Here is an 8,429-nt window from a genome sequence, read left to right as displayed (position 1 = left end):
CTCCAGAGTTAGTGTAGTTTTTATCAAAACACTTCACAAAATTGGTCCTAGTTGGTCTTTGTCTTATCCAAGACATCACAACTTTCCAATTTCAAATGTGCAAGAATAAGAAAAACTTTTTCCATATTTACATTTGATGAGTGTTATAAACCTTCTTAAGACTTGTCACTCAATGTCACAAACTTAACTATAAGACTTGTTTTGGAACGAAGTGTGATTGACTTCTTGATTTAACCATTTCTTCAATTCTTGATTCCTCTTCTTAGACATACAATTGTACTAAGACTTACTTAGAGGATCAATTGAGATATGGTTCTTAATCACTAAGACTTATCATAAAACATAATAAACGGTACTCTTCCTTCTTCTTAGAATAGAGAAACTTTTATCTTTCTGCCTACATGATTCTTCTTATTCGTTCTGCTATTGATTTAAACTCTTTCAATCCATTCAGAATTACACTTAATCTCATAAGTGTAATCACATTTACTTAACTTTAGTAAATCATGACGAATATCTTTGTTACTCTTGTGGTGGACTTGATCAACACATAACCTTGTGTACTCGATCTCCTAGTCCTTCACTTGACACTTTGTCAACGATTAGTCTAATTTCCAAATATGAAATTTCTCATTCATCATGCAACCAAGTTGCATGATTCCAAGTTTCTGTCCAATTGAAACTTGGGTGATGAGAAACTCTCCCTATTTGGTAAATTCTCAACATATCCACAAACAACATAATTAAGAATCACATCCATTTGTTGTAAATATACGAACATCAATTTTTCATAATGATTTCATTGCAAGGAAATAAATAAATAAACATGTCAAACAAAATTTATTTTATTTATAAAAGCAGCGGAAAACATTTTTCCTTACAATGCAAAATCAACTGAAAAACTATGTAATAAATATTCCTAACAACTCTATCTAAGCTCAAAATCTAATCTTCGAATCCATGTCTTCGTGATTAGATTCAATCTTGCTATTTCATCAAGCTTCCTCTCTTTTTCATCGATCCTGAAAAACATTCAAATGCAATCTTATCACATTATGTATTAAGAATCAACAAATAGGAACTTAATTGAGTTAGATAGTGGATTTTACCTGAAGTACAACCATACTCTTTGACTCTCCCATCTTCTGGACTCTTCAGGCTCTTAGGGCAGACTTGTATCTAACGCCCTTTCTCTTGGCAACAAACGCAGGTCGGTTCTCCTAGAACATCCTCGGAAGCATGGTTGGTTGACTTTCCCAACAAATATGCTCCATTGCTTTGCCAAACCATTTCTGATTCAGCAGCAATGAGCATGTAAGTTAGGTCAATGAGGTTTGCATCATGATCCATCATATAATACTTTCTTTTAAATTCATTATATGATTCACGGAGTAACTGTAGGACCCAACCTATAGCCAACTCATCAGGGAATGATGCACCCAACATTTTCAACCTATCAATGTGTGATTTCATTCCTAGAATGTAGGCACACACGGGTTTACCATCTTCATGTTTCATTTCCAATAGGGCTTTAGTGACATTGAACCTTTCAATTCTTCGATCTTGTGGGTTAGGGAGAATAATGGGAGGAGGAGGACGAAGTGAAGCATGATTTCTTGTTCCTCGATCGAATTGTGGAATATTACCTTGATGTGGAATGCTTGTTCCACGGGATTTGGGAAGACCATTGTTGTCGAACTTTGACATCTACAAAACAGGAGAAAACATAAATTCAAGTTAGTTGATAGATTGAGTCCTTAATAAATCACCCAAATGAGATATTAAGGCTAGGACCCAAGACAATACGCTACAACCTAGAAAATGGATGCCGTAATCTAGTTGCAGAATATTTGAAGGTAAGTGAATGACGATTCAATAATTTCCACCATGAAAAACGGAAAAGAAATTTAAGTTTTAAATCTATGAAAACTCCTAGATACTTTGAGATTCATTGAACATTTCAATGGCATGTTTAAATCTCAATATACCCTCTAGTTTGTGACTGGGATGCCGAAGATCACAAAGCGGGTGTGAATAACCATGCAAACTTACATGGTGCCCTCACATGTTACGGTCACCTATTCGATGTGCCGGTAAACCACACACGCTCCACCGAACTATGACAAACATTGAGTTACCCTTTGCCACCTTTGCTTAGAACCATTTAGTGTGCCGGTAAACCACACACGCTCCACTAACGTCTTCGCAAGGGCACAAAGTGTAATTTCATGGAATTGCATCAATTCACTTTTTCCTAATGTAACTAAGATTGGGAATTTGTAAAAATATTTAGTTACTTTTGTACTTCATTATACTTATTGTGGAATGTTTTGTCCTATCCTACCCGTTCGGCTAACGACCCTCCACTAGTAAAAAGTGCAGTCGGTAAGAGTGGATACCCATTCAATCGCCATTTTATAGGCAATTTCCTTAAACACCCCTTATAGACCAGCTTCGTGAATGAGGCCTACTAACGGTAAGATTGAATTTTACTCATGCATATATATAATGTTAGACTTTTAATGTTATATATAGTATAGGGTGTATTTTACACTTTTAAAATACTAGGTGGTCAAATTTAATAATTATACTTTTAGTTTAATTAAATTGTAAACCAAAACTTTATGGATTTATTAAATCTCCTTTAATTATACACTTTAATTAATTAATAAAACCATAAGGTTGTGATTTGAACTTTTCAAAACAATACTAGGGTTTAAGAATTTAACATTTCTAAATTAATTTTTAATCAACATTTAAATTCAAAAACTTGAGGGCAAGTTTTGAAACATTTCAAAACATTAGGGTTTTAACTATTTAAATTTCAAAAACAAAACTTTTAAGTTCAAATTCAAACTATAAAACCTTAAGGGATTAATTTGAAACTTTTCCAAACTTTGTCAAGAATATTCTAGATCACATAATTCAAAAGACAATTAAAAATTAATTGGTGGTTATCTAATAAGATCTATTTTAAATTCTTGCAAAATAATGATCAAATAATTCAAATAAAATAACATTTATCAAATAAGGTAACAATTATCTAATTAGATGACCAAAATCTTTTATTTTGACAAAGATAATCATAAGGAATCAATAAAATTCATATTTTATTAATTTTAAACAATTATGGCAATTATCCTAAGTCAAAATAGGTAAAAATCCCAAAAATTCGCCTAACTGACGCTCGAACTCGTCGAGTTCCTCTATGAACTCGCCGAGTTCATCAGTTAGGGGGCCAAAATATCGATTTTTGCAACAAGACTGAATATACTAGGCATCAATACAATAGAAACCAATCAAGGCTCTGATGCCATTGATGGGTTTTAGTCATAAGAACATCCTATGTGCTCATACAAACCCTAATGCTTGGATCTAGGTTTCTCTATCGTACATGCAATTTATCCAAGACTATAAACCCTTGATCTAGTATATGATAATCGTTATTAACATAATAATGGGTTTAAGATATTACCTTGATTGCTATGTAGCAATAACACTCACAATTCCTCCTTGTAATGACTTTAGAAAGCTTAGAGTCACAAATGTCACTCCTCTAATGGTTCACAAACACCAAGAGCAAGAGGATGAAGAACAAGGAGAGTGGAGGCTGCCCAAAATCATCTAAAACCCTAGAGGATTTCATCTTCACGTTTTTGGGGCTTAAGGGTGCTATTTATACATGTAGGCTATTAGGGTTTTAAACTAGGAAACCCTAATATGACTTCTTAAGCCCTAAGCAGCCCATGGATTCCTTTCATAAAGGCCTTGGACGATTTCTAATGGGTTTCCCCATAGAATTCGTCCAACCTTATATAATAAGGTAATCCATAGCCCAATTGCAATTATCTTATAATTACAATTCCAGTCCCTTAAGTTTAATTAATCTCTTTTAGCCACAGAATTAATTATCAATTAATTCTTGACTAATTTTAATTAAACAATATGATTTCTCCTTTAATATATTATTCTCATAATATATTAATAAATCATAATTAATCCTCTCTCTCCATAATTAATCCTATCAAGTTGCTTTGGTGAAGGCAACCCAAAAGGACCATGCACCATTGGGTCAAGTACATATCAAAATAGTTATAGATTTAGACACTAATGCAACAATCTACTGACCATGCTTAAAGATATGATCCAACGATAGAACCTTCTGTGTCCACATCTCGTGAGGTGTTTTGGCAACCTTATTAGTAGGGACTAGATTAAGGATATGGACGACAGAGTCTAAGGCATACCCCCAAAATGAGATAGCTAATGAAGTTCGACTTATCGTAGAACGAACCATGTCCAATAAGGCTCGATTACGCCTTTGAACCACACCATTTAGTTGTGGTGTCCTAGGATTTGTCAATTGGGAAACAATTCCACATTCCTTACGATAGTCATGGAACTCGATACTAAGGTACTCTCCTTCTCAATCGGATCCTAGTACCTTTATCTTCCTGCCGAGTTGATTCTCCACTTCTGACTTAAACCCTTCGAAATTTTCAAAAGTTTCTAACTTGTGCTTGATTAAGTAGATATAACCATACCTACTGTAATCATCGATAAAAGTCACATAAAAGCGGCTAGCATCCCTTGTGGCAGATCTGAAGGGTCCACACACATCAGTGTGTATGAGATCCAGCAAACCCTTACCCCTCCCACAAGAACTAGTGAAGGGTGTCTTGGTCATCTTTCTAAGTAAACAAGATTCACAAATGTCATCCGATTTCAGGTCGAATGACTCCAAGACTCTAGCCTTCTGAAGTTGGCCTATGTGCTTCTTGTTAACATATCAAGACTATAATGCCACAAGCATGCCTTACCAAATCATTATATGAATCAATATGTAACACATTATTTCCTAAGTTATCTACAACCATCACACTTTCGTATATACCATTGCAAGGTAATGCTTCAAAATAAAAAAACACTATTATAATAAGCGTAAATACCACCATTCTCATTATTAAAAGAAAAGTTGAAACCTTGTTTAAACAAACTGTGAAAGGAAATAATATTTCTCACCATATCAGACGAGTAGCAACAATTATTCAAGTGTATTTCTAACTCACTACTAAGCAATAAAGAGTAAACTCCAATCTTGGTCACAGTCGACACTTTCCTATTACCCAAGATTAAGTTTATCTTCCAGTGCTCCACATACCTACTTCGTTTTAATCCCTGCAATCAGAACAAATGTGAAATCCAAAACCTGTATCAAGGACCCAAGAATTAGCATGTGACAAGTTATTAGATTGAATAATGTAAATACCTGCAAAGGAGGGCTTGATCTTCCCATCCTTTATATCTTGCAAGTACTTTGGTTAGCTTCGTTTCTAGTGCCCCTTTTCATGGCAATGGAAGCACTCTGCTTCCTTTAGATTGGTAGATGGTATAATAGAACCAACCTTGGTTCCACTAGAAGAACATCCATCCCAGGACTTTCCCTTTTGAGGAGCCTTCCTCTTCTTACCCTTACCATGTCCAAATGCCAGGACAGGGGCAGTAGAGTAGGAGTAGGGGTGGTAACTACAGATTTACCTTTCAAGTTTCTTTTAGCAATTCTGAGGAGGTCTTGAAGCTTGATAAGAATGACCACCTCATCGTTCATATGATAAGTCATATGAAACTGATCATAATAAGGAGGTAGAGAATGAAGAATAATATAAATGGCCAACTCTTCATCAAAGTAGATATTCAACTTTAGCTAGCAGTCCACATATCTCTGCATTTTCTGCAAGTGGGCCGTGATGGACTCTCCATTCTTCATTTTAGTAGTAACCATGGACGCGATGATCTCATACCTCTCCTGCCGAGCACTTTGATGGTACCTTTCCATCAAATTTTGGTGCTTTTCATAGGGCCAAAAGTTATCATAGGACTTTTGTAGCTCTGCAGTCATGGTAGCTATCATAATACACAACACCTTTGTCACATCCCTCTCACGAACCCGATACTCCTCAATTTCCTCAGGAGTAGCAGTTTGTTCATCAATTTCCTTCAGCTCTTTATCTAGGACATATTCTTTGTCTCATATCGTAGGGCCATATGAATATTTCTGATCCAATCATTAAACTTTGACCAATTGAAGATATTTCTCCCTACCAAGTTCATTAGGGAGAAAAGATCTTGAAGAGTTGGAGCCTGAAGCATTGTTTGGGATAGACATCTGTAAAAGAAAAGGAACAAACTTTAGATTAGATGAGAATCCTTAATATAACACCCAAAATAAAATATTAAATCTAGGACCAAACACAATATTCTGCAATTGTGGAGAGGGATGTCGTAATCTAATTGTAAAATATTTTAAGGTTGGTAAATGACGATTTACCAATTTTCACCATGAAAAAAAAATGCTTATTAGGTTTTAATTGGATTTCAAATTCCTATATCCTTTGAGATTCATTGAGCTTTTCAATTGCATGTTTGAATCTCGATTGTGCCCTTCAAATTTGTGACTGGGATTCCGTGGAACACAAACAAACAAGGTGTGACTAACCATTCAAATATGCTTGGTATTCTTAATGTAACAAATCACCTAATCAATGTGTCGGTTAACCACACGCGCTCCATTGATCTATGATAAACATTAAGCTACCTTTTGCCACGCTTATTAGACCCAAATTAGTGTTCCGGTTAACCACACACGCTCCACTAACGACTTAATAAAGTGCGAAGTGTAATTTCATGGATTAGCACCTTTTTCACATTTTTCCTAAAGTAACTAATATTGAGAATTAAAGAAAACGTTCAGTTACTTTATATTTCATTATACTTTAACGAGAATTAATGTCATATCCTACCCATTCGGCTAATGACCCTCCACCAGTCAAGGAAGCGGTGGGTGAGAACGGACACTCATTAAAATGCCATTTTATAGGTAGTAACCTTATACCCCCTCCCCCCCTCTTATAGATTGGCTTCGTGAATGCGGCCTACTAACGGTAAGACTGACTTTTCTTTTATATATATATATATATATATATATATATATATATATATATATATGTATATATATATATATATATATATATATATATATAAGTATTAACATTTAATATTATAATAGTATAAGGGTAGAATTTTAATCTTTTAAAACTCTAGGGTTTTGGAATTAAATTTCTTATTAGTATGACTTTACAAATTCCAAAACTTGAGGGCAAGTTTTGAAACTTTTCAAGACTGTTCGTATACATAACTTATGAATATTTATGAGTTTTAAAGTTCATGAATGAGACTTTTCATATAACTTGCGAAAAGTTACAAAACTCATATCAATAACACTCTTAGATCAATTATGATTAATAACAATTATCATACAATTTCCTATCGATCTAAACTAACTCACAGCAAGACAATTCATATCAAATACTACAAAAATTTACTTTACTATCTAAACATTTGCCAATTGCCTTTAAACGGATGAAGACTATCATTACCAATTCATAAAATACAATTTTTATGATTTCAAAACAGTTTGTGGTAATGACTCTATCCATTTCTGGCCAAAAACTCGAAATTTAGTACACAGGGGCACCAACTCGTCGAGTGCATGAACTCGAATCACCGAGTTTATGATTTAATAAGAGGACTCAACAAGTCTGTTCATGGACTCGCCGAGTTCATCTATCAGAGTGCAGAAAAATCAATTTTCCAGCTTTAAAAACAAGTGAGCATCACATATAACAGAAAACAATCCTAGACTCTTATACCACTGTTAGGTTTTAAGCACTATAACACTCCTACAGTGCACATGCAACCCTAGATGCTTTGGAACTATGTTTTCTCTAATTATACATGCATTTTTCAAATTTCCAAAGCATACAACTTAACTATCATACTATTGATCATAACAGCTAGTTAGATGGCTTACCTGTTGTGTAGTCTTGGCCTTGGAAGCTTTAGCACCTCAAATTTAATGCATCTAATGTGTTACAAACACCAAATGCAAAGGAGGCTTAAGAGATAAGACTCTTCAGCTCAAAATCGTTTCTACACTCTTAGTGTATAGGCTGCACTGATTTTTGGCTCAAGGGGCTTCTTTATATAGTGTTTCAAACTCTAGGGTTTCATCCATGTAACCCTAAGGCACCATGACCTTCGGTATCCCTTAGGATCCATGGGTTAAAGCTCCATGGACTATTTAGCCCATCCTAATGGATCATTGCCCCACACTATAAGAATGATTGATTTACACAATCAACCCCGTATATTTAATTAGTTTTTTTTGACCACTAAATTAATTCCAAATTAATTATTGACCAATACTAATTAAATAATATGATTTCTGAATTAGTATATTATGCTTTTAATATATTAATAAATCATCAATAACCTTATTCTGAAAAGTCCATCCTATCAAATTGCACCGGTGAAGGCAACCCAAAAGGACCATGCTACAATCGGGCTAAGTACATACCATATATAGTTAT

The sequence above is a fragment of the Lactuca saligna genome, chromosome 6 (assembly GCF_052625555.1).
Source record: "Lactuca saligna cultivar CGN05327 chromosome 6, ASM5262555v1, whole genome shotgun sequence".
NCBI lineage: Eukaryota > Viridiplantae > Streptophyta > Magnoliopsida > Asterales > Asteraceae > Lactuca > Lactuca saligna.
Note: the sequence above shows the minus strand (reverse complement) of the source record.